At 39.7% G+C, this 27,785-nt stretch overlaps 1 protein-coding gene and 1 long non-coding RNA gene across 4 annotated transcripts in view; both read right to left on the reverse strand.

Moving 5' to 3' along the window:
* Positions 1 to 27,785, reverse strand: part of NRG1 (neuregulin 1) — a 942,869-nt gene that overhangs the window by 364,081 nt on the left and 551,003 nt on the right. The window lies entirely within an intron of this gene.
* Positions 1 to 27,785, reverse strand: part of LOC149996498 (uncharacterized) — a 129,462-nt gene that overhangs the window by 72,206 nt on the left and 29,471 nt on the right. Inside the window, exon 3 of one of the 3 annotated variants that reach the window (XR_016507454.1) lies at positions 279 to 472. The exons of the other annotated variants lie outside the window; for them this stretch is intronic. This is a non-coding gene — a long non-coding RNA (uncharacterized LOC149996498). Of the gene's footprint in view, positions 1 to 278; positions 473 to 27,785 lie in introns of those variants that run through there. 3 annotated transcript variants of the gene reach the window in all.

A 27,785-nucleotide genomic window follows, 5' to 3' on the forward strand; every position in this document is an offset into this window, starting at 1 on the left:
TGGTTATTTGTTGTTTTTGTTTGTTTATTTTGCTATTGAGTTGTAGGAGCTCCTTTTTTTCTTTTTTGTATATTGACCCTTATCAGATATATAGTTTGCAACTATTTTCTCCCATACTGTTAATTTAGAGATTTTTGACTCTGCTTCAGTGTGTATATTACTGGATACCTAACCTACAAAAAATTCTCACACATGAACAAGAACTCAAGTAGCTTAGAGATGGACTTAATTGAAGCAATCTGTTATTTTTTATTATTGATTTTTGAGAGAGATGAAGGGAAAGAGAGAGAAAGAGGGCAAGAATAAGAAATACACATCAGGACAAATTCCTGGAAAACTATAGTCTTCCCAAACTGAATCAAGAAGAAGCAGAAAGTCTGAATAGACCAATAACAGCTAGTGAAATTGAAGCAGTAATCAAAAAACTCCCAGCACACAAAAGCCCTGGACTGGATGGCTTCACAAGTGAATTCTACAAAAAAAAAAAAAAGAAAGAAATACACATCAATATGTTGTTACACTCATTTATACATTCATTGCTTGTTTCTTCTATGTGCCCTGACTGGGAATTGAACCCACAACCTTGTTGTATTGGAACAATGCTCTACCCAACTGAGCTACTTGGCCAGGGCCGAAACAATCTTTGATATCATTAATAAATAAAACAAATGGCATTAAAAATAGCATGGCAGATGTACACATAGCATACATTACTTTCGAGCATTTTTTTAGAGTAGATATTTTAAAATTGATATGCTAGTGTCTTATACATTCATTTAAACAGGCTCTTACTTTTACACAGTATAAATTACTTTAGTTGGAATTACATGGATTAGTACTAATAAAATGGCACTTATTATAGTTTATTCACCAATTGAGACATGCTTCTATATTTGTATGTTGAAAGCTACAAGTTTCCTTTAAAAATATCTCTACCTTCCCTTCATTTATTTTCTAAAATTAAAATCATTTAAATTTTGGTTTAAAAACTGAGATTATAGCACCTCTATCTCCCTCTGAGAGAGAACACAGACAATAAGCAAATGAGATCAGCCAGCTCTCCCCGCTGGTGTCTGTGTGGTTTGAACACGTAGGCAGGAATAAAGGCAGCTCTAATTGCATTAGTACTACACTTTTGGTTTTATCCTCAGGCTTTGCAGCCCACATGCAAGAAGGACCTCCCACCTGCCTCAAGAATTCTAAGAGGCTGAAGATCCTGATGGTGAAAGAGCACATTCCTATAGCCTTACACTCCTATGTGAATGACCTAGCATGGTTTCCCCCCCTGAGCTGACCAGCGTCTCACTTTTCCTGAGTGAATAACTCATCTCTCCTCTCTGCCAAAGGATACTGGCTTTCCATCTGCCTGCTAAATAAACAGGTCTAGGAAGTACTTTAATTTTTATGAAAGAAATATGTTCTAGAAATACAAAGTGGAGTAGAACACTTCTAATCGTGACTCATTATTGGGGATTTGTCTAGAATTCAGGTTTCTTCATGCCTCCTGGAACAAAACAAATATATACAGAGGAAGCAGGGCTTAAGACAGGAAGTCTACACACCTATAGCCGTCAGACTTGCGAGATACATGCAAAAATGTAGGCATGCTGAGATTAATGATTTAAGATGGATCTAGCATGTTTTGGTATTGTCCAGAATTGGTGAGCTTTTTCTGTTAAATGCCAAACAGTCAATATTTTAGACTTTGCAGGGCATGTGGTTTTTGTTGGCAACTACTCACCTAGGATATTGTTGTGCAAAAGCAGCCACAGTGGGCTATTAAGCGATTGAGCGCGGCTCAGTCCCCGTGAGACTTCATTTAAAAAACAAGGCAGCAGGTCAAATTTGGCCTATTCCCTATAGCTTGCTGACCCCTGCTATAGGTGATAAAGTGCAGGGTGTATACTCTGAAGAGATTGAGTTAGAATCCCAGCTTTGACATTTATTCTCTGAATGACCTTATAAAGTTCTTAAATTTCTCGGAGTCTCTTATTCTTTGTGATAAGGAGATAATGCCCAACTCAGGGATTTGTGATGAGGATTATATGAAACAATGAATGCAAATGCTGAGCTTGTTGGCATACCTAGACAACTTATATGATACAGATATATTCCTTTAAATAATTCCATTCCTGCTTCCTCGGGCATTCTTTCCAGAAGAAAGTACAGTGATCCCTCACTTATCGCAGGTATTACGTTCTAGACCGGCCCCCCACCCCGCGATAGGTGAAAATCCGCGAAGTAGGAAACTTACATTTATTTTAGCATTTACTGTACAGTAGTACCGCAGAATCCCACGCTATAGCAAAAATTCCGAGATAAATAATTAAATGTAATATTTTTAAAAATCCCACGATAAGTGAGACCATGATAAGTGAACCACAATATAGAGAGGGACGGCCATATGTCTTACCCCCAATTTCATAGCATTCTAGCAACACCAAAATCAAGTCTGGTTACCAAAGGGATATAGAAATAGCACTTCTGTAAGACAGTCATAAAGAGATGGGGCAGAGAAAGAGACTTTTTTTTTCCCCTCCAGGATTTGGCAGATACTACACTGTTCTAATACTTTTCAATTTCAGAATGGTTGAACTGGGCCAGTCACCACTGCCATTAAGCCTGCCCAAGCAGACAACAGCCCAAGGTAGGACAAAAGGTATGTTTATGTTGGTGTTTGTGTGTGTGCACATATGTCTGCAGGCATGTGCATTGTTTTAAATGTCACACACTATAAAATAATATGCATATTTTAGTAAACGCCAATTAATCTATTAGCACTGTGCAGCAGTGTTTCATTTTCTCATTTCCTGTTGCTCATATACCTACTTCTACAGCAGAAGTCCTAGACCCTCCCTCACCTTACTCTCCAGCAACAGGGGCAGAGGAGAAATTTGGAGTTTCTTTGAAATCATTCCTGCCTGACTTTCTAAAAGCCACTACCTCAGATCTCACCCAGCACAGTCCTTATTAAAATTATAAATAAAACCTTTCATATCTAGAGTATTTTTTATTTCCATGCTGAAAAATGGTATTTTATTCACCAGAGGAGGAAGACAAGAGGACAGCTCCAGGGTCAGACTGCCTGGGTTAGAATCTCTCTCCACCATGTCTTGATTGTGAACACAGCAAAATTACTAAACCTCTTAATACAGTGTCTAACACGTAAGAAGTCCTCATTAAATGCCAGTTATGATGATTGCTATCAGCCCATCTAACATACATAAACAATAAAACACTAAGAGTTAGGTGACTTCCTGGGTGTTTGTCTAGCAAGAACTAGTGCCTGGTCTTCCATGCCACACATGACTTCTTTTATATGTGGTCTGTCCAATATCACTACCTTTTTAAGTCTAAAATACCATATTTAAAGTATTTCATTGATGAAGATGCTTATTCTCATTAGCTTTTTACTCCAAGATGGTAAGAGAGGTAAGTGAAGTCAGAGAGATCAAGTGAGCACTTGAGGCTTCGGAACAGAGGAGAGAAGGTGACAAATTAGGTTTCGTGGTTACTATTAGAATATTGTTTGAATTGTCTGAGTCCTTTTTATTAAGAGTATGCATCCAGGATGCACATTCAACTTTCTTTTTGCTTTCAAACTTGACAAATCCAGGTAGACTGCTTAGGGCGGGAGAACCAGAGCACATGGAAATAATTGCAAGAGGTAAAAAAGGCTTCTATTCTTCTATCTGAAACACCATGACTCTACAAAATGATAGTTATCTGGCTGCCACATCTCTATGCCAGCCACTCCAACTGGAGGTGGATTTGACTTTTTCATCCACTCTGTCAGGGATCTAATCTTGTCTCGTTTCTCCATTCTTTGGTGGATCTGAGCTCTGATCTGAAGCTCCTTTGACAAGGCTGAGCTCCCAAGGGCTCACGAGACACTTGAAGTCAGATCAAGGAATGGGTGTGAGATGCTTAGTGTCTGAGATGCTAATAAGCTTGAACATGAACATCTTCTAGAGTGGAGAATGGGCACCGAGGCATGTTTGTACTTATCAAAGTATAATTTCACCAGGTGATAAAGATTTCACTGAAGAATGACAGCACCTATATAAAGTGCCTCTGCATTTAAGGATGAAAAAAAGTCTCATAAAATATCTGTCTTTTTGCTATTTTCCTGAAGTTTAGGGCTTGCTGAGAATAACATTTTTTCAAGGCCTCATTAAATCAGTACCAGATTTCAGAGGAGAGTCCAAGTTGTCTGAGAAAAGAATCTAGTGAAATCCACCTGAATGCTTGATTTTCCACTGTCCTCTTAGTGTCTACATAGCTGCTTCCACGTCTGGCTTTCATGAAGAGCATGCATGTTTAGCACTTATCAAACACATTTTATAATTGTAGAATATAATATGATTCTATGGCACATACCAGGTTAAGATAGGTGAGCTCCCCATCTCAACACAAATGAAGAATTTAGACAAAGTCACATTAAGGAGAAGGTCACCAAACTACCATGTTTCCATGCATTTTCAACAAAAATGAAAAAGGATGATTACTGTCCAAGGATATCAACACAGAAGGTAACACCTACATTTAACGGGGTCCAAGACAAAGATGTTACTAACTCTTTCATGTGGTACTCCTCCCCACCTTCCTCCATGCCCTTCTCCACCGTTTTACTCCCCTCTCCTTCCTTCTTCTCTAGAAGACAGATTTCGCCTTGTGGTAATGCACGGTAAAGGGACAGAACCAATAAGAGTAATTCTAAGGATGTGTTACACTTGTCCTAAAATTTCAAATGAGACATTTAATGCCATAGGCAAACAGTATGCAATCTTTAAATTTCAGGCAGTGTGTATTGGAAGCCTATTAGGAGCAAATTAGGGTATGTATTAAAAAGTAATAAGAAAGCATAGTCCTGAAAATCAGGAGACAAGAGCTCTAAATTCAGTCATACTGATAACTAGGTCTGTGACCCCACGTATGGTATTTCCATCTCCTCTACTCTGTCATCTCATCTCTGAAATGATGAATGGCCTAGGCTCTGACACTGTCACAGAAAATAGACTTCAAAGATTGCACAGCTACGAAGGCTTGGTCCTTCCCACTGCTTTGTAACAGCTGATGTGTCTTATTGATAGCTCAGGTGTCCCTTTCTTTACTGTTTCAATGATGGTTTTATTTGTTTATTCATTCATTCATTTTGCTATAACCCCCTTTGTTTCTTCAGCTACTCTGATTAAGATCTTTCTCTTAATCAGAATTGGACTCTGAGGGAGATATAGAACAAATCAATTACATATTAGTGTAAAGCTAAGTTCATGTGGTCTTAAGGCACATGAACTTTTAAGTCCACCTAAGCCCTATGGCCTTTACCTCAAAAATGTGTCACAAATCAGCCCAGCTCTGTCTTTAATGTAAACAACTTAGTTTCACTACCATCATGCCTTACCTGGACACTGCCACAGACTCACAGTCATTGTCGCTGCTACTACACTGGGTCACAGAGCATCCTTAGTGCTCTTTACAACGTTCATTCGGATCCTGTAGGCCCCTTGCAAAAATCCCTCTGATATCCTGTTGCTTTTAGAATCAAATCTCGATCCGACCATGGCCTACAATCTCCTGGAAAATTGGACTTCGGCACTTTGCCACTCTCTTCAATAGCTGCCATTTGTTCCTTGAACCACAAAGAGTTCATTTTTTAATTTAAATTTTAGAGACATGCTAGGCTCATTCCCATCTCCAGGACTCTTCATTTTTTATTCTCTCTGACTATTCTGTCTTTTCCTCTCCTCCTCAGGTCTACCTGAGAGGATTTCGGAGACAACCTTACCACACCAGGTTAGCCTCTGTTCCACTGCAGCTGTTTCCTCTCACTGCTTTAAAATATCCTATTTATTGTTTATTATCTGCCCCTCTCCCACTAGAATATACGCACAAACACCTTGCCTTTTGACCATCACTCTATCTCCAATGCATAGGGAAGTGCCCAGTATGGAGTAGGCCTCAGTAAATGTGTGGAGAAATAGGGAGGAATTCATCGTCATCATCAGCAGCCGTCCGTCTCGAGAGACGATGGCGTAGCTTCTTGAGAGTCTATCTGCACCGCCGAGAATTAGGTATAATAAAAGAATAAAAAGAGTGGGAAAAAAGATTTTATTTGGTATCAAATGCAGAGTACCCTGTGTTCAGAGACCTCCCTAAATGTGGACTACTGAGCACCTTCTAGGGCAAGACACGGTGCCCCTTACTTTATGTTTAATAATGGCCTCCTTTGGATACAGTTTCAGGAGTACATGTGTGTGCACATATGCGCATGTGCACACATTGCATGGGTGTGCATGCATGTGTGTGTGTTAGGTGAAGAAGAGATGTCAGAATTGCCCTTGGCTTCCTGGATATGTATTTTCCTGTAGCAGATACTCAGAGACATAATCTGGCAGCATGGACTTCTGTGGAGGTCATGGCTCCCGCAGCATAGTGAAGAGATCACTCCTTGAGTTGCATTTTTTCAGATGGGATCCAGAGAGAAAGTATTATAACCAAAGTCCAAAATAAGTTGCTACCAAAAATCTTAGAACCATTTCTACAGCAATCGTACCAGAGTCAGGACCATAAACTGGGGCTCTATCTAGCAGTCCAGTTTACATAATCTTCTTTATGGAACACAGTATTCCCTCACTTATTGCAAGTATTACATTCCAGATGCCCCCGCGAAGTAAGAACCTTACATTTATTCTACACTCTTAAACTTAGATAACTTTAACAACATACATATACAGTACCGCAAAATCCCGCGATATATCGAAAAATCCGTGATATATCGAAAAATCCACAATAAATAATTAAATATAATATTTTTAAAAATCCTGTGACACAGTGAGGCCGCGATAAGTGAACCGCGGTATAGTGAGGGACTACTGTAAATTTAAACAGTTATTTCCCAGTACTTGGAGCTTTTCAGTGCGGGGGTTTTCAAAAAAGTCTCCTTGGTGGGCTTTAGGTCATGAAACTTTACACATATTTTATTAACTATGAATACTATATCCTTCTGGCCAAAGGAGGAAAGTCTGGCTCCAGATTAACAATGAATTGGTGAAGGAAGATTGCCACCCAAATCTTTAAGGTCACTGAGTGCTTGAAGATAGGGAAGAATAACAGAATAACTGTTTGCACTCCTTAAACGCAATTGTTTTCTGGAAATGATTTGATAAACTCACTCACATTGATTTATAAATGGATTATAAGATTTGGGGAAGGTTTACATTAACCACACAGAAGGCCTTCATTATCTTAAACCACAAGAATAAAGCTATAATTGTGCATTTTCAGGTAATAAAGAAATAGGTTCCTGAAATTAGTCTCTGCAGACTGCCATCTTCTCTATCTCCTGAGTTCAAATCCTGTCTCTACTAATTGCTGATGATTTCGGTTCTTAACCTCCTTTTTCTTATCTGTGAAATGGAAATAATAACATTGAATTTTCCAGGCTATTGTGAAAGAAACACATTTAAAGTGCTCACCCAAGAGAGTGGGGCTGACTCCGTGTGTCGAAAGACTGTGAGCTCAGCCTGTTGTAGGGATTTGGGAAAATAATTTACTTGCATTTTGCCTTTTTTTATTCATAAAGTTTACCACACTCATCATCTTTCTAGCTTATGTTAGAGGACAATAAAAAACAAAACAAAACAAAACAACAACAAAAAACACAGAAATACCAACATATCAAAACAGTAACATTCAATTTTAACAACAACTTTGTGGACCTTGATATACGCACTGAATTCTGAGCAGGTACCTGTTTGACATCCCACTTTACACATCTTGTTTTTTTGAAACAAACTCTCCTCAGTTACCAGTTGCTAAGGAGAAATAACTGGGAAAGTCTCTGGATCTTATATGCCTAAAGGCTCTGGAATGTCCTGCCTTTTATTTTTCTTAGCCGGAGGACATGCAAATATTTGACTATGAATCATGGGAGCCAGGGGTCTTTGTAGTAATAGTGGCAGGCCTTGGAGAGCCTTTCTTTTGTCCTAGTCTGGATCACCAGGGGCCTCAGGGGATATTTATTCAAGTTCTGATCAGCTTCTTCTTGCTCCTCCTTTTCTGAGGCAGTGGCCCCTGGAAAGTCTCAGAGCTCCCAGATGATTTTTCTAAAACACCACTGAGCTTTTTTTTTTTTTCACTCTATGGTTGCCTCTCACTTGCGCCCCCAACTGGGGACCTGACGTGCAACCTAGTCGTGTGCCCTGACTGGGAATCGAACCAGCGACACTTGGCTCGCAAGCCGATGCTCAATCCACTGAGCCACAGCAGCCAGCGCTCCGAGCTTTTTAATATTAGGGATTACTGGACAGTTGTCAGGATTCCAATACAGAACTTTCTTTCTTTTTTTTTTTTTTTTTTTGATTCTCATATAATCGACAAATATTTTTGAGCCTCTTCGATATGCCTGACACTACAACTCTACTAGAGAAAGAGATGGAAAGGGCAAATTTCAAACCAGCCCTAAAAAAATAATCAGTCTTGTAGGTGATAGAGATGAGTTAAAATAAAAGAGTTAAGTGCTGCATTTTAGTATAGGAGAGATTCTAGGGGAGCAAATGAATGAAAGTTAACTGTGCAGGAGGGTGATCAGGAGGGGAGCTTCAAGGAAGTTTTGCAGAGGAAGTGGCACAGGGAAAGACTAGCAGAAATTGCCGTGGAACTGCGGTGATGTTACTGTTAGTCCAAGCTGAGGGTGGACATATGTAAAGGCATAATTATTTTAAAGAGCCTATTACATTTATATGACTGGAAGTGGCTCAGCATGGGCAGAGCATGTATTTTGTCCACAGAAGTAGTGGGAAAACAGGTAGAAAAAGCAGGGACCAGACTGCAAAGCGTGAAGTGTCTTAGGAATGAACTGCGTGTAGATAAAGGTGTTTTAATACTGTTCCGATGCAGGTCACTTCAGGCCATCACTCTATATTCAAAGCTAAGTTTTCATCAGTCAAAAAAGGTTGAGAGCAATTGTTTAATTTGGATAACACATGAGACTTTTTTAATAGTAAGCTCTTCTCATACATTTAAATTATAACCCCCTCACTGAGATTTCATTTATTCAGTATTCATTCAGGATCACACCCACTTCATAATTTAAGAAATAACTAGTTTACTCTTTCTAAAACATAATTTCTGTTCTATTTTTAATTCAACATATGTATATGTATTCAGGGGGCCCTAATGTGCCCAGCACAATGTCAGAAATACAAGGGCTAACTCCATAGTCCTTGCATGATTTGCACTGTTTGCCCAGGCCTGAGAACCAAGTCACTGCCATGGGAGAATAGCTGGATGCATGTGGAACATCTGCACTGTGAGATGAAGGTCATGTGGCCGGGGAAAAGAATGAGTTAGGATTTGCCAAGTAATTTGGAGAGATTATAGAGTGAGAAAAACAACATACAAAAAAATTACACTTAACATGGTCCCATTTTTGAACAACCAATGGTTTCCATTAACATAGATGAGAGATGAGGCCATAAGAGAAGAAAATAAATGCATTTTTTTCCACACATGAATTTTTAACAAGTCTTCCTAGGACAGGCGACTCTGGGAGAAGGAGAGCAGATGACATCTGTGATAAAAGAGGAAGATGATATAGCTCCATTGTATTATCTGTGTATGAGTGTGGGTGGGACATGAAATAAATGCATGAAAGGATAAAAACCAAAATTTTAGTGATGGTTATGACAAGTTCAGAGTAATGGGACTCCGGGTAATCTTTCCTTCCTTTAGTATGTTTTAGGCATCGATTTAATTTTTACAATGGGCAGGCATTATTTATGTTAACAAAAGCTATTCTTACCATGAGAAGTACGGCATCTGCTCATAGTCTAGTGAGGATAACAGACAAGCTAGCAAAGGACAGAGGCTGAGTGGCACAGTGGCTAATTACATGTATTGTGGCACCAGACCCCTGGGCTTGAATCCTAGCCCTTCTTCTTACTAGTTATGAGCCCACAGATGTGTTCCACACTCTTTGCCTCTGTTTCCTTATTTGTATCGGTCAAAATAACAGTACTACCTTCACAGAGTTGTAATGAGGGTCAGACAAATTACCATTGGTGAATCACTTGGCACATAGTAGGGACCAAACAGGTTTTTTGTTTATTTGTTTGTTTGTTTTTTTTACATGAAATAATAGACTGTTTAATGTGCCATGATTAAAATCTCCAAGGAAGACCATGGGAGCACACAGACTGGATGTGTGGCTGACAAGAAGGAGGTCAGGGAACCGTTTCAAAGTGGAATAAAACTGGGCCCATGGTGGATACTCTTGTGTCCATTTCTTTGGTTTTTGTTTGTTTGTTTGTGGGTCAAAGATAGCAAGTTTAAAAAACAAAATCTCCATATGTTGGCTGCCCTGTTCGGGGTTTGAAGAACTGCCATCCTTCTTTCTCCTTTATTGCATTATTATTATTATTATCTTTTAGTTCTTTCATCAACCTCCTCCTTTGTGTTTCAGCTCCCTTTGACATTGTCATTATTTATTGCTTAAGCTCATCTAAGATACTGACCAATTGCATGCGAACTTTTTAAAAGCCCAGACACCTATGTAACTTCCTAAGTCAGATATTCAAGGTTAGGTCATCATGCTTTCGTGATGATCGTCTCTTAATCATATACCACTTTTCCTACGCGCATCCAAATCTACTCACTAACTCACTACTCACACTTCCTCCCCGCACCTCAACATTTTCTGCTCATTTTGATGAACAGGTCTCCAGGGCGTATGTTTTGAATATAGGTGAAAGGTAACTTTTCCTTTGTAAAGAAATGTGTTTATGAATATCAAATTGTAAAGGGGAAAATCATTGCCTATAAGTTGGTTGGAATAAGGATGAACAATGGATTGGACGTAGGAAAAAGAAACTTTTTAATGGAGAAATAAAGACTGGAAATAGCAGTAGTAAGAAAAGCTGAAGGAAGAGACTAACTCACTGAGACTTCTAAGATGATTTTATGGATATTTTCTATTGCACAAACACACCAAAGAAATTGTCATGCAGTGCACATCTGTCCGAAAAGAAAAACTAATAGGCACTGTAAAACTAGATGTGCATGAGAATGTGGGAAAATCATTCTAGAACTCTAGACGGGAAAAGAAATAGTATACACAGAAGGGAATAAATTTCGTAAGTACCAAGATATAAAAAAATGCCCCGATTTCACTGACTGCTCAACACTGTAACATCAGGGAATGTAATAATAAAAAGAATGCTGTGACTGTCATAGCGGGTGCCATGGTACCCGGCCCGGATCCAGGCTCTGGGGGCGTTCATTTCCCAAACTCCTGGGCATCTTGCCTGATGGCAACTCATAGCTTACTTCTTCTCCAGGAACTGCTGTCGGCTGTAGGCTCCTCTCGTCCGAAGCCACAGCTTTTCCCAAGGGGCAACCCCAAAGACTTGACAAAGTGACATACAAATACCTAAAGGCTGACCCCCATGTACTTCAGGACAACTCTGCATCCCAGCTCTAGAGTTGGTAGGATCAGCTAAGGACCCTGATTCAAATGAATTCTTTCTCTGCATCCTTCTCTCCTTCACAGATGTTCCTAGGAACACTCCCCAATAAACCCACCATGCTCAGATTTCTTTTTCTCTGAGTCTGTTTCCAAAAGAACTTGCTCTCAGGCAACTCTCTAGACCCATCCTATCATTTTATATCTGAGAAAACTCAAGTCTCTGAAGGGTGAAGTGATTTGTCTAAGGTATTGCAGCTGCTAAGTAGTGCATCTAGGAGAAGAATTTTGACTCCTCATTTAATTAAGTGTTCTGTCCACCTGGAATATTGGCCCTGAGAGTAAAGACCTAGCTTTGCTCTGTATTGCATATTTTACTTTCATAAAATATAGCTCCAACTTAAACCTGAAATAATTTTGTGTCCTTATTAATACTTTCCTGAGAGCTCTTTTCTTTTTCTTTTTAATAGAAGCATGAGAGAAGAAAGTTCACATAAGCAGGCCAATATCACTAAGTCTGTAACTCCCAGGAGAGACTGTTGCCAAGTTCTATAACAGCAATGGCAAACCAGAACTGAGAGCTATCGATGGTTTTTCCCTGCATTCACCTGTCAGTAACTCCTTCATCAATCGATTTGTTTTCTATTTTTAAACATTACTGTGAGTGCTGACATAGCTAGCTTCAATGTTTTTTCAAAATGTTCTTTAAACTTTTTAAAAACTTTTAAAAAACTTTTCTAGACCTATAGATAGAATGTTATCTAGAAATGACTCATATTTTGGAATCTAGTTATCCTTTGGGGTTTGAGTTTTATTACAAAATCATTTTGATACTGTGGTTAATAAGTACAAGAATAATTGGTGACAATATATAGATTTCAGGGGTTTTACCAAGTCAGAAGTTATTTTCTTCTACCTCTCAGTGACGTACTGGCTCTACATTCATATTCCACCTTCCTCAGAGCTCAGCTACAGATGCTGAATTCAACACCAAACAGCAAAGAGGAATTGGTGCTTCTGAGATGATTGACTAGGCTTTCCCCACCACTTGGCCCTTCACTGCCCTCAGTGCACAGAGGAGACCCCGTCTGGACTCTCCTCCAGAACTCAGCACGAGACCTACTTTAAGAACCCTATTAAGAAGTCCTCCAGGAAATCACATTATGCTAAAAAGTACCAGTCATTTTCATACATTTAGCTTTTGTGATGGTCTGGCTTTTGCTGTTCATGCTCCCCAGAGATAGGGGGATTTTTACAAAATGAATATAAAATAAAATAACCTGATATAACTTCAAATGGCCTTGCTAGACTGTTGAAATTATAAACAGTAAAGTAGTTTGGACCTCAGTGCAGACAAGTTTTCTTTTTCCAGAAATCAAAATGATCTTAAATTAGGGCATAAAACCAAGTGCTTTGTTTATTACACTGCATATCATTATTATTTTTTAATGTTTGACAAGCTGTAACAGATTTGAACTACATTATTCTCCCCAGTGATTCGTGGGTATAGCCTACTGATTCTGAATGACATTCTGATCAAAATAATTGCCTTTGAAAAGGATTTGCAGTGGCACATTCACCATAGCAGCCTTCCCAAGACCTTTAAAAACACCGAATCACATACTTTCTCACATCATCCCTGTGTGGTAAGTAGATAGCCAATGTTATTATTCCCACTCTACCCAAGGGGATAACCATGTTCTCAATGATACTGTCTTAATTTGGGACAGTCTGTCTCTATATAATACTTCTTTCTGCAGTGTTCTTTAAGTCATTCTGTGCTCAAGAATGTCTAGGACGGTTTTATCCTTTTTACATTAGAGATTTGAAGTGAGGTAACTGGTTTCCAAAAATCCCAGGTATTTCACTCTCAGTTCAGTCCTCTAATCATGATAGAGTTGGTGGCTTTTTTTTTTCTTTCCAAATTCCCAGGAAGAATGGAAACCTTGCTTATAGTATTACTGACATTCAACTGGCCTCTGTCTGCTTCTTGTCAATGACAGGGAGCTCATCCCCTTCTAAGACCACTTGCCCCATTTCTATGATGTTTTAACTGTTAGAAAGAGCTTCAATATGGCGACTTGAGTCTGCCTTTCAAATTTCATTTGTTTCACCTTCTAGAAAAACAAAGAACAAGGAAGCCCTTCACATATTTGAAAGCATCTGCCATTTCACTACTTCTCTATCCAAGCGAAACTTCCCAAGAGAATTCAACTATAACTGATAGGGATGGTTTCCAGACCCTCAATAACCTACTTATCCTTCTGATCGGGATACGAAGTGTCAGGGTCTCCCTTAAAACATGTTATCCAATTGAAACCAGTCTCTGAGGTACAGTCTAGGAGAAAAAAAGCATAGAGAAACTATAACTTTCCCTGGCAGAAACACTCCACGACCCAAGATGCTAAAGCAATGCGACTGATTTCTTTTTTCTTTGCTGTCCTTAAAAAAAAAAAAAAAAAAAAGAATTATGTTATACAACTCAAATTTCTGCTGCCCTATCACTCCAGCATCTGGGCATAATTATACCATACAGGTCAATATTGTTAGCATATGGAAGAAAACTTGGATCCCAGCATTGGTTTTCCTAGGTTGTATCACTTTTATTTGCTTGCTCTCTCTTGCGACACAGGTTCAAAGGAGCAGAAACTGGGTTGGAACCCTCGGTCTTTCATCTTGTCACCAGCACCACACTGCTTTTGGGAAGCAGTCCTCTGAAACAGGCAGTCAGGGACGTAAAGTCCAGCGCTTTGCTGGAGGACTTCTCCCTTGTTCATTATTTTATTTCATTTCATTGACTAGCAGAATACCCAAGACCTCTGATGAGTTTCTATCAAAAGCAAAATCTCAAGATAGTTTAGGATTGTTTATATTTCAATAAGTTGTCTTATTACCAAAGTTGTCTTACAGTCAAAGGTATTACTGGAGCATGATTGTCTTTATTTTAAATAATCTCTTCTACTTATAGAATTCCTTATAGTGCCTAAAGTGGAACAGTTTGGAGATACAACCTTAGCACTTACCTCTGCAGAACTTTAAGTGTATAATCTTTATTTTAACTCCATGTTTCTAATGCACTTTTTAAAATCCAGTTTTAGGACTCACTGGTTCCACTTCAAGTATATTGGCTATAATAAAATGCCTCATGTCAGTACAGGTAGTCCCTTATTGTTTTATCTAACACCCTGATGTCTGAAGGGAAGAGAGAATACCAATTGAACAAAATCATTCCTGGACTTAACATAGGCTGAAGGATGAATTAGGTGCAAGTGACCAGAATCTCCATCCTCAGTGGCCCCAATACAAAACAGGACTATGACCTTGTCTTGGGTTACCAATGATACCTTGAAGAAATAGATGCTCTTTACAGAGTAGATTTTGAGTAGCGTTTAGGATCATAGAGGTTAAAGGAACTTTTGATATTACTGAATTCAACCTCCTTTTTCATTATTTCTTTTTATTATGAAATTTTTCTTTAAATTGAGGCCCAGTGAAATTAAATGACATGTTCAAAGTTATACACATATAGGTAATAACTGATTTAGGGCTATAATCAATATCTCCTGATATCTACATCATTTCTCCCCTTTCTATAGGTTAATTCTGCTGTTAATTCTGACTTTATTTACCTGGCCCTTTAAAAATGCTAAAAAGGATAGCAAAAGTTTGCAATGAAGTTTCAGTCATGCTTGGCTTCTAAAATCTTGAATTTCTTTCTTGGTGGAATCAACGTTGTGTATAACTCCACAGAACACAACATGAAAGAATATTTGGGATTGACGTGATAATGATGACAGTAAAAATACATTCATTAAGCATTAGAATAATGTTTGGCTCCAAAAGCGGTCAATTTATATTAAGTATTATAATCTAATCTAAGCATTAAAACAACCTTATGAACCCTGGCTGCTGTTGCTCAGTGGATTGAGCGTCGGCCTGTGAACCAAGTGTCGCTGGTTCGATTCCCAGTCAGGGCACATAAATAGGTTGCATGTCAGGTCCCCAGTTGGGGGCACGAGTGAGAGGCAACCACACAGTGATGTTTCTCTCCCTCTCTTTCTCCTTTTCCCTCTCTCTAAAAATAAATTAATAAACAAATAAATATATTATTTTTTTAAAAACCACAACCTTATGAAGTACACAATATTATTGTCCCCCACTGTACAGTTGCTATGAGTGAGGTACAGAGAGATTTATGTAGCTTTCTTGATGTCCTACAGCTCAAAATAGGCAGATTTAGCACCGCACCGAGGGCCTGCATTCTTAGCTGCTACATGAATGCCACCAAAACAAGATAAGATTCTGAACATTTTAATAAATAATGGCTAGAAAGAAATGAATGTCCTCAGGAGTGCTTCTAAAACTACTGAGAAATATTTGTAGGTAATTTTTCAGGTGTTTTAATCTGCATTTTCAGGCTTCTTTAATTGCCATGCAGAATCCCCAGGGTGAATCATATTTGCTCTGCAACCACAGGTATCACAGTGTCCTCCCAACCAAGGTCAGTGCTTCGCTTCCCAGAATCCCAGATCCACATCTCGGCTTGTTTCAGAGATGCCTTCCCCATTAGTTAGAGGCCTCCACCCATTTCTTCTGCTACACACCTACATCCCAACTCAGGCTTCCAAAGCGGAAAAGCTGAATTCCCGGTACTCAAAAGCAAGCCCTAGCAAGACACATCTCTGCTCAACACTTAAATTTCTCTAAAACAGGATGGTTTCAAGGAACATAGGAAGCCAATCCCCAATCAGCAACTTGCTTCCTGGATCATGTGGAGTTCCCCCTGCTTTCTGCAACAAAGACCATCAGAGATGAGGCAGCTTGTACTTCCACAGCTGTACATCACAGGTCTAAAGACAACACTACGTGAAAATATGCGTGCGCTTGTACACGGTGTGTCTGAAGATAAGATACCAGAGACCTGGCTGAATGACAGGAGTGGTTTAGGTGGGAAAACACTTCAGGGGGCTTTGACGAAAACCTCCTGACGAATGATGTTTCAATGAACTTATCCTGTCATTTCCAATCACTCAGCCCCTTCCCATTCTAATTTTCTCCTCATATCATTGCTATGAGGGCAGATGGAGAAGCAAGCTGAATGGTAAGGACTAGCCATGAAACATTTAGGATTATCAGCACTGAAATCATAACAACATCATTCCGAGGTGGATGTTGTTTCTGGGTCCCACACTGGGCTCCTGAAAGCCCAGGCAGACGGGTTCATTTCTAGGTGTCTCTGCAAAGCTATTGTCTACCCACCATCTGCTCAGGTAGCTATGACATCCGTTTTCCGTTTTAGCTTGTCAGGATTAGCACAGATCTTGGACCCCTCCTATAGATAAACTCAGAATTCTAGATCTGAGTGCCAAAGGGGTAAAAAAGAGGAAATGAATCAAATTCCAACAACTGAGTAAAAAAAATAATGGCTTGTACGCCCTCAAGGCAGAGGCAAAGGAGCAATCTGCACATTGATAGCCTATGACTCAGCCTTTTATCTCGCAGAGCTCACAATTCTCAGATCCCTGTGGGATGGATGCTGCTTCTGTTCCAAAGGGATGCCATCCCAGGGAGGAGGCTCTGGCAGAGAAAAGTGGGTGAGCCTGTCTCTGAGCTGCTGCATGCCATGGCTGCTGTTCATGACTATTACTTTCCCCACCAGACAGCCTCTACATTCCTCTCTCCTTTACTGTTTCACAAAGGAAACCCTCGACACTCATGTTGGTATCAACAGGAAACCTGGAAAAAAGGAAAAATCAAAGAGGAAACCAAAATACACACAACAAAGGATAGGAATTTGAGGTACATTGCTCTTGGAAAGGAAAATTAAGCTTTTGATGAGCTAGTTGGATTGAAGAGGAGGTAGGGAGCAGGACAGGGTGTGGAGTAGGATGAGTTAGGGAAGGGAGGTTGGATCTTCTTTCTATAGGAATCAGAGGTGACCTCATATACTATTTTATGTGGCTTTTTAAAAAGCATTTGGCAAAACCCAACATATTTCATAATCACCTTATTCTCACGAAAGGTTATTAAATGAAATGACTGTACTGAAGGGCCAATGCTTAATTGGGGTTCAGTGTGGCCCTTATTACCAGGCATCATGCCACTGGGTTTTAGTCCTGCTTTGATACAGAGGAGGTGGCCAAAAAGCCAGTAGCAGCTTCGGTATCTGAGGACAGTATACAAGAATCCTCTATCTACTTTGATATTTATAAACATGAAAAAAGTGAGCAGTGCTATATTCTAGAGCAAAAGGCCTCAGTCATGAAAGAGAAATGTACTCTTGGAAAATAGCAAATGGAGCTCCGTTGACCATTTGCGCAATCTTCTACAATCGAAGAGTGTTTATGAAAGGAAAGGTATCACTCGGGACATCCTTCCTTTCCTGGGGTGCCCTGGCATCAGGTTCAACAGCCACCACCACAACAGCCTATGGAGAAACCATGGGCCAGCAGCAGACGTCATGCCCAGATTCCACTAGAGAGGATGTGCAGATCATGTGTCTCACTCCTGAAGCCAATTATTTATAGGGTGTAATTTTAGGAGTAACTCCTAAGACCAATATATAAAATAATGGGTTAAAAAAAAAAACAGTGAATATTTAAATTCAATTCTTTCCTACAATCATTGTTCTATCTTAATGCATTTAGAAATTATAATTTGTGTCCATGACTACATTTTAAAAAGCCAAACAGATGGGTACATATATATACCAAAAAGAGAATTATCTTTATTTAGTACCTAGAAAACTATACATGTTACAATTCTAAACTTATTACTTTATATAAAATAATGTACATATTATACTCAGAAAACCTCTACAAGGAAAAGAAATATTTTCATTCTTATTTTAAAACTGGAAATATTCACTCTTTAATTGAACTAGGAATGGAAGGAAGACCTCTGGGCACCTGGACCATGGCTCTAGCAATGGCAGCATCTTCCTTCCACATGAGATAAAATGTCTGAGAGAGAAAGAGGCCTAATTTACGTAACTGGAAAAAAATCAAATGAAAAGCAACTATTAGAACCAAACTCAATATTTCCATCAAGAAATCCATGATTTTAAAAGGTACTTCAAAAGCAAAGCTACTTAGTGGTAGAATAAAATCTAATATGGATTTATTTTGACAGTTTTAAACATTGTACTCACTATATTTAGCATCCTCCATGATTACTCAGTTTGTAAAGTGCTTTGAGGTTATGAGATCACTAGTGAAGCTATCAGTTTTATTTTGAATAAATTCAACTAAATATTTCTTTCTTCACAGTGTTTCCCGCCCATGGATATCATTATCAGAGGATGTGGTAGAGAAGGAAAAAAAAAAAAAAAAACCCAAAACACGAAACAGTACTTCTATCATATTTATTTACACATGATAAACATGATTCTAATATTTGTAACCTTACAAGGTCAGAAAAATAAAAATAATAACTGCTGAAAGCATCAACTAATTTGCTAGTGGGTTACATAAAGAGTTGACACATTTCCCATCTTATAATATGGAACTATTTTTTATTTCCCAGAAATATCATTATCAGTAAGTTACAAAATCATAGTGCCAAATTTTGGAGGGAAAGATTTTTTGGTGATTTATGAGGTCAGTTTGAAATTGACTATTACACTGAGGTATATAGAATCATTTAATTGATAACAGATCATGTGTGGGTTGTATTATTCATGGGGGCATCATCAAGTGTAGGTTATTATATTATTTAAGAAATGCCACAGTGCTTAGCTCATCAGGTAATATGTCACATTCCTGAGAAGAATCATATTCCCCAGAAGCAATACTACATGAATGATTCTCCCTCTACCACAACTACCAAAAGAGAATTGCCATGTTTTTAGCAAGAAAATTGCTTTTCTCAATGCACTGTAGCAATACATCACCCATCTGACCTGCCTTTAAGTTGATGCTGTTGATAGTCAATATCAGAATCAACCAACCAGATTACTCAGAAAATGTAAAAACAAGACTATACATGTGCCAGAGATGTGTAAAGATGACATGCCTTTTGAAGTCTAGGTGAGCTATCTCTGCATGAACATAATAGGAAGCTAACTAGCCTCCAAATAAGAAATTGAGAGGATAAGTCTAGAAACATTTTCTGGAGACAGTAAAAAAAAAAAACACAACTAATAATTATAAAGTGGTGCCAGAATTCCTTTGGCACATGAAGGCAAAAGGCAAAGATCCATGAAGTATCTACAATGTGAAAATCATTTGCTAGGTTTATGCCCATATATTTTTAATTTTAAAACTATAGCAATAATATGAGGTAGAGATACAGTGCTTCTATTTTATAAATGAAAACAAGATTTAGCAATTTTCAAATAACTTCCTCACTATCACATAGCTCTTAAGTAGCTGAGGTTAGTCCAGGTCTGCCTGGCTCTAAAATCTTGGAGTCTTTCACGTATACCATTCTCCCTCCTGGGACTTGGGGGTAGGAGTGTATTATATTCTGTAACTGACTTGTACATTAATGAACTATTTGTGAAAGGATATTACTTTATATTACTATATTCTTATTTATATTAGGTGCATGTTATATACAGAAAATATCTGTAAGTCCAAGTTGTAGTAAAGAAAATAGGGCTAATGTCAAAATTAGTCCTAATTTTCTTCATTAGTCCATTGGAAATATAAAATATATAAACTTCTCCTTAAGCTTATTTATGTCCTTAAGCATTTTAGCCTATGATCTTCCTTGATATAATATATAGTATTTATTATATAATATAACGGAATTTACTTATATTTGTTACCTGTTAAATAACAAAAATCTTTGAGCTTCCTGAGTGTCTACTAAAGTAATTAAATAGTGAACAAGATTAGATTGTCCCATCAACTCTCTCAATGTTTCACAGGCATTACTTTCTTGTTTAGTTCCCTTATTCTGGGGAAGTCTGTATTTACAGTGTTTTATTTTGTTTTGTTTTTTCACACAGAAGAGCCTCTTTCCTGCCTGGTCCTTGCAGGTTCACTTCTTTTGACCTTTTCCTCTTCTTCTTAGACAGACCGCCCTGCGGGACCCCCTGAGGCTTTTGGCCCAGATCCTTTGCACATCTCAGGAACAGTTTCCAAGTCTGGCTCTCTTGTGCAAACTTAAGGTGACCATTTTCTTCCCTCAAGTCATTCAGGAAGGGCTTACTAGGAATTCATGACAGGACCCAGGGTGTAACTGGTTCTTTTTCCGTCATTGTCCCTGCAGATAGCTGCCAGACTTCCTAAGGGACGGGGCTGCCTCTGTCCTTCCATTGAATGGCATCAGGGCATGCGGGGTAAGAAAGGTACACAGATGCTGTGTGGAGACTCTCAGAGGCATGATCCCAACTCGCAGATAATTTGAAGGTGTTTCTCAGGTCTGAGGCTTAAGATAAACACTTAAGTGACTTTTCTGGCTTACTGAACTTTTTACCTTCATGTTGAAGCATCAGTGATGTCGGCAAACCTTTTGTTCATCACACCAGCATGATTACTGGGCCTTAATGAAGGTGTTACACAACCCCATTAATCCAGCCAAGGCTCCCTACTCTGAGTCAGGTGAACCTGACTCCACTGTTCACACAAAATAGCAAAATCAGGCACTAAGAAGGTGGAAAAAAGCAGGCTGAATAGAAGAAAACTTGATTGACTGGGTACAAATGGATATTGCTTTGCAAACAGCACTGCAAAAAGATATTTAATTTCTCTGCTAGTCTTTCACAAAACTAGGCAGGTCTTTCTTTGAGCAAATCAAAGAATACTGTATTTTTAAAGGACATTTTAGCCCTGGCTGATGCGGCTTAGTGGATTGAGCACCAGATTGTGAACCGAAAGGTTGCTCATGCCGGGGTTGTGGGCCAGGTTCCCAGTTCGGTGTGTGAGAGGCAACTGATTTCATCTTTCTCTAAAAATGAATAAATAAAATAAATCTTAAAAAAAAGACATTTTGGTACCTATGAGATAAAAATGTAAACTGCCTTGAAGACTATAGATCTATGATTATAGATAGCATGATACTATGATTATGTATCATCAGCATATAAAATACTGACATTCAAAGCAGCAGAGCATAAAGAGAGAGCTTTAGACGAGGGGTAAGGACATTTGGTTCCAGTCCTGGCCTTGCCACTAATGGACTGATAGGTCTTAACAAGCCAATTACCTTCTTGGTGCCAATGTCTCTGGATGTTAGAACATTAAGATTATACTTAATGTTTTTAAGTGACACTCAAGGGGCCGACTAGCTCTAACGTGTATGATTCTAAAACAAAGCATGGGGTAGACTTCTCAAAATATATCTCAAATCCATACTGGTAAAATTCTGACTTTCATGAAATAGAAAAACTACTCAAAGAACTGGAACAAACAATAAGGAAATTGTAGTAATTGCTTCACCATTTGTCGAAAGTCTTCTCTAGTTGTAGGAATTTAGTCAAAATGTTGCCTTCTACTTTCAGACAAAGTCTCAGTCACCTTATAATTTCTTAAAGCTTGCCATACCTTGGCTTCTGCCAAATACTTCAAAATAGTTTTAGAGGAGGTTTAGAAGAACTTGATTATTTCCCATGTTCTCTTACAGCCTCTTGTTTCATGTACATCCTTTAGAATGGCCTTTGTCCTAATTTTCCCCCACTCTTCCCAGTTCTTTTGGGAAGGACAAGTGGCTTGAAGAAAGGGCAGCTTAAGTCCCAGTCTTGTATAGAAACTTAGCATTTCTTCAATTATGTCAGTATAGCACCCTCTACTGCTTCAGGGGAAAAGAAAGATGAGCAATTCCTGAGCACTGAGGGATGTCACTGTGCCCAACTATACAGCCACAGGTAATAATTTCCCTCATTTGTCCGTCCACTGGCATCCATTCTTTACCAAAGAGCAAAGTGATGGTAGAGAAAGATTTTATCTTTTTCATCTTTGCATTTATTCTGTTTTATTTGTCTGCTTATCCTTTCGTGTTCTATGATTTCAAACTAAGAGTTCTCATGATTTCCATATCTCAGGCCGAAACAACTACAGGTAATCTTTGGAGTACCTGGATAATGTGAACAAATACGTCTGCCTTAAGTCTCAATCAGGAACTCAAGGAGGTTACAGCTCTCAGCATTCAAAACATCTGATATATTTAACAGAAAACTTCTGCAGATTATAAGAAAATGCTTCTTCCTCAGTTTTATTTAAATTAGACCTGTGTTCTGATTGTGATTCCAAAAGAAAGGAACAGATTTTTTAAAAATGTAGATATCTTTTAATTTGCATGCACTTCTTCCTGAGTAGTGTCTTGCTTTGTAGAGCCAGCAAGTCATTAAAAATCAAATCAGAACCCTGGAAAATGTAATTTATTTCCTATGGACTCCCGAGTAGAGCTGTTTCTAAAGCAAGATGTTTTGTGTTCCACTCTGGATCTCTCAGGTTTTTCCACTGAGAAACACATTTATGGTATTCTGTGCAAGGAAGACTCCTAATCAGTCCCAGAAAGATCTGCTAAGTAGTGGAGAGAAAAATCTATGGGTAATATTAAAAATCAAGGTTTAGTCTAATGTTTTATTTCAGACATTTTACTACTGTGAATGAACAATGTCTGATTTCCCTAACCCAGGCCTGCTTTGCACACACCTGACCATTCATTCCAAGAAAGGAGAAAATAACCCCCAGGGCCTGCCATTGCAGAGCCTGACTTCGAGGTCTTCTGATTTCTCTCTCTGAGCCATTTTCCATCTCCTAGAGCCCTGTCTCCTAGAGAACCTTCCTCATCTCAAGCCTTCAGAATCCCTTTCAGGCACAACCATCTCAGCTGATTCCACCACTTCATTCAAAATTCTAAATGTGTTTGTAAAGCAGAGTCCTCCTAATTCAGATCAACCAGTGGTGAGCGAAGTTTCAAGCTGAGGACCAAAGTGAGGTAAAGAAAAGGTGATGTCGGAGCTGTGATTTTTGCAAAGGATGCTTGCATCATATTTCTCTTATAAACAATAGTCTATAGGAAGAGGAGAAAAAAGCCTCCTGCCTTGTCCAAGTCTGAAACAGAGTGAAGATGTGCCTCCCTCCCACTACCATCAAGGAATGTGCAGCTGTGAAAACCTGGGAATCTCCAGGGTCCTACAAGCACCAGGTCTAGAACTCTTCATGGAGTTTTCGGGATGCTTTGAACTCTCCTGCCCATTCATAGTCTTCCTAGTCAATACAAACACAGCCTATCAGTTAGAACTGGTATTCTAACTATTCCATCTGGGTTAACAGGTTCCCTTCAGTGTTTTTGAAGATAAGAGTTGTGGTTTCTACTCTTCTCTATGTACCATAGTGCCCTAGCAAAATGCAGGGTACACAGAGGACACTTAGTAAATACATACATGATTTAACACAGACAAAGCACTTGGCATAATAGCAAGAACATTTTTAAATGTTTCATACATGCTTTATCTGCTTGATGCTTTTATTGAGCCCCTCCCCATCTCCGAGACATTGTCATCCACATTGTAGAGATAAGTGGATAAAAAAGCATCTAGATTTACATTATTAAACAAATATTTGTGGGGGTGCCTAGCGAGCGCCAGGTACTATGATAAGTGAGAAGGATTTAAGGGTGTGAACTCTGAGGGAAAAAGACACCTGCCTACCAAGATGGGCTTCTGGTGGCTAACTGGGCTCAGAAAAAGGGAGAGCGTAGTAGCTGTTCTGGTACAGTGGGCCTCTCATAAACTGCATGTTGTCAAGAAGCCTCTACATTAACCTACCTGCTTCCGTGCTACCCCACCTGGCTGCACTGTTTTTGCCACCCGAACCAGACCTTACAAAGGTTTCCTGGAGTCCTGTCTCAACCAATAGGATTGAGGCTTTCCCCATCCAATCAGAGCTGCGGAGCTCTGACCAATCAGAGAGGCTTTATTCTGATCAATCCGGACAGTGCCTCTTGGACCAATCAAACTGTGAGGATTTGGCACTCTCGTTTGCATGAGAACAGACCGATCAAGGACCAGGGCCAGTTACTTCTGTTCCTACAAGCCAGCTCCCCTGCACCTGAGAGCATGTACTTCCCCTTTCCACCAAAGAAGGAAGACCGTCTTCCTGGCTGAGCTGAAATACCACATATATGTCCCATGGAGCAGACCAGCACGGGGTGGAGCAGAGAGAAACAGACCATCCCAGAGCAGAGCAGATCTGTCCAGATGGAGAGGGGCCTGGCCCTCGAGCTGTTCCACAGCCCTCTTATTTTCACAGCTGCACTGTATCCCCGTCAAGCTGTCCCAGGGCCATGCTGTTTCCACAGCCACACTGTAGTACTATTGAGCTGTTTGCACTGAATGCTGTTCCTTTCTTCACCACACCCCAAATTGGGGACTCCTGCTGGTATCTGAATTGGTGCCAGTGACCATGGGTTGACAATGGTAAACATGACAAGTGGGTCTTTCAAAGCCTTTATATTCCAGGAAGGGAAGGGTCCCTAGTGGATAGGCATCTGCAATGGGATGTGATACAGAATATGGTGAGGGCAATCGCAGGGTGTTGTGGCAGCTTAGAGGAGGGTCACCGAACCCAATCCAGAGGAGAAAGGTCTAGGGCTTCATGGAGGCAGTGACATTTAAAGTGAGACCAAAACAAGGTGTCAGAATTAACCAGGTGGTAGTCAGAACAGATTCCTGGCAGAGGCTCAGAATGGAGAGGGCAGAGGGCAGAGGGCAGAGAGTGATGAACCAGCAGGTATGACTGGGGTGTAGAATTGAGGAGTAATTTTGGAGGGCTGAGGTGGAAATGCACATTGGACCAAGGCTATAAGGACAAGGATCCATTTGGGAGCTGCCTTCCCATACTTAGGAGGAGTTATACCCATTCCTTGGCAAGTGGGAAGAAAATATCCTCCCTTTCCTGCCTATTAAACTTTTCGTCTTTTAATAATGAAGCTGAGTAAGAAGCAGCAAGAAACTAATGAATCCATTTGTCTGAAAAGATCAACAAGATGACTAATGCTTGACCAGTGGGAAGCACTTGGTAGGAAAGATTGTGTGGAGTAATTGTCTACTTCTGTATTATCCAACAGCTCTACAGAGGCCACTAGGCTTATTGCTTAAGGCAGCCCAGGAAGTTAATTGAACTACTACCTACATTTTCACAGCAGGGCAGCCATTTTTTAGGTTATTTGGAAAAGCACCATATCAACAGGATGTTAACCAAGGGTCCACTCTTCTAGCTATAGACGAACCTTAGAAATCCTCATTTCCATTTTAGGAGCAAGGGATCTGCCAGGCACACTGCTTACCAGGAGCACAGCTGGTGTGTGAAACCAGACCCCTTGACCCCTGGTCCAGCACTCTGTCCACAGAGACACAATATCACTGACTGTTGCTTTTTTCCCACTTAAAAGCCAGTCTACATGGCACACAGTGAAGCGAATACTAAGCATGTGATCTGTGATTAATTGGATGAATAAAGCAGCCAACCAGGAGAAAGGCATTTAAGCTTTCAATAATCTAATTTATGTCTTGCCCTTGATCAAGATGATGCATGTTACAAATATTGCAAGAAAGGCCGATGAAGGGCAATTAAAACCACCTGCCCAGTGTTTGTGGTTAAGGCAAATAGTGGCTGCCTGTAGAGAAAGAACATAATACTTTTATATCTTATGTGATACATAAAAATTAATACCAATTTTGTAAAAGAAAATATAGAGATTATAAATGTGTCTGCACAAGCAGGGGTACCACACACCGAAACATGTACAAAGACACACATATGTAAGGGAGAGAAGATGAAAATATACAAACTAGAATTATAACAATAACAGTTTTCTCTGGGATTTTAGAACATTTTTAATGATCTTTTTAAAATATCCAATTTTTTAAAGTGGTATAATAAGAAAAATATGTGTTAAGAATGAGTGGCTATGACAACACCCTGCTTGAAGAAGAAGAAGCACATCTTGAGTGACTGCTGGACTAGCATTTCATTGCTTATTGTCAGACAGGCCACAGTGCACACTTGGCTGTCACTGTTGTTACTGAGCTTTAGTCTGTGGCCAAAGGGCTGGCTCTTTGTGAGTGTAAATTTGAAATGCTCTCTTCAAAAGATTAAAACAACTTTGCATTTTCCAGAGGACTCATTATTTACAAAGCACCTAACTTTTACCTAGAAATGCAAGGGTGTGTAGATTCAGCATGTGCCGAGACCTAACGTAGTCCAAAAAAAAAAAAAAAAAAAAAGGATTCCACTCCAAGCCTCCCAGGGGCTTAGTAAATCTCTAAACAAATCATCAATGATCACTCCAACATGGATTCAAGGCACCATGAGCAGATGTGACGGTGACCTAAAAGAGCAAAATGACATTCTTTCCGCTGGTGGAGTGACACAGGTCTGCCTTCCCCAGTGATGTGAAACAGGCTGCATCAACTTCATCTCCCAGGAGGTATCATGTAGGCCTGCTTGCTCTGACTTTTGAGTTTTATTTTTAATAATACAGGTTGCTGTGGGTATGCCTCAGTTAACTCACAGAGGAACTGGTTAGAGACCCATTGGGAGGAAGTCACAGAGTGAATATAAGCCTTGATTACTGCCTTCGGCATGTCCTACAAAGTAACATTTCAACTTCATAAGGTACCACAGATCCTTCAGGTCCTCAGTATGGCCCCATCTTGTGGCCTTGCCTACAGACAATTCCTCAGCCATTCTGAGGCTGACCAATTTGGCATAAAAGGGATGAGCAAAAATGGAATGGCATGCATAAAACTGAGAAAAAAAAATATATCAGAAACAGTTTCAACTTCAGGAAGTTTTAAACAGCTTGGGGATAGGCCAGTGGGTGGTGGAGGCCAGAGGAGGCACTCAGCTCTGCACCGTGTTGAACTGAAATGTCGAGCTTTCCTTTTCCCTGGGCAGCTGTCCACCTTGGGGAAGGCAGATTTTCCCGTGCAGATAAGCAGCATGGCCCTGGGGTGTCATGATGGAACAGAAGCCGGTGTCTTGCTAAGCTCTGGGGACACAAAGCAAAATCCAGGCACCATATTTCTACAAAATACAAAGCACATCCTACAACTCCTTATTTAGATCTTCCCCACTTCCCATCACACAAAGGATGAAACCCTCACCTGCACTGTGACCCTCAGGCCTACATTATCTGACCCTGACTTCTGCTGGGACCTGCTGCTCTTCCATCGAGCCACACAGTGCTTTTTCTGTTGTTTAACTCATGTGCCCATTCCTCTTCCAGGGCCTTGCATTTTCCCTGACTCAGACACTGTCCCCAGGTCTTCACTCATTCTTGCAATTGAGCTTCTCAGCTCCGAGCCATCTCTTCAGTGAAGCCTTGCCTAACCACCCAGTTTAAGTCAGCAGGCAATCTCCTGCAC

Source organism: Furipterus horrens, unplaced genomic scaffold, assembly GCF_987537825.1.
Source record: "Furipterus horrens unplaced genomic scaffold, mFurHor1.1.pri manual_scaffold_12, whole genome shotgun sequence".
NCBI classification, from domain to species: Eukaryota; Metazoa; Chordata; class Mammalia; order Chiroptera; family Furipteridae; genus Furipterus; species Furipterus horrens.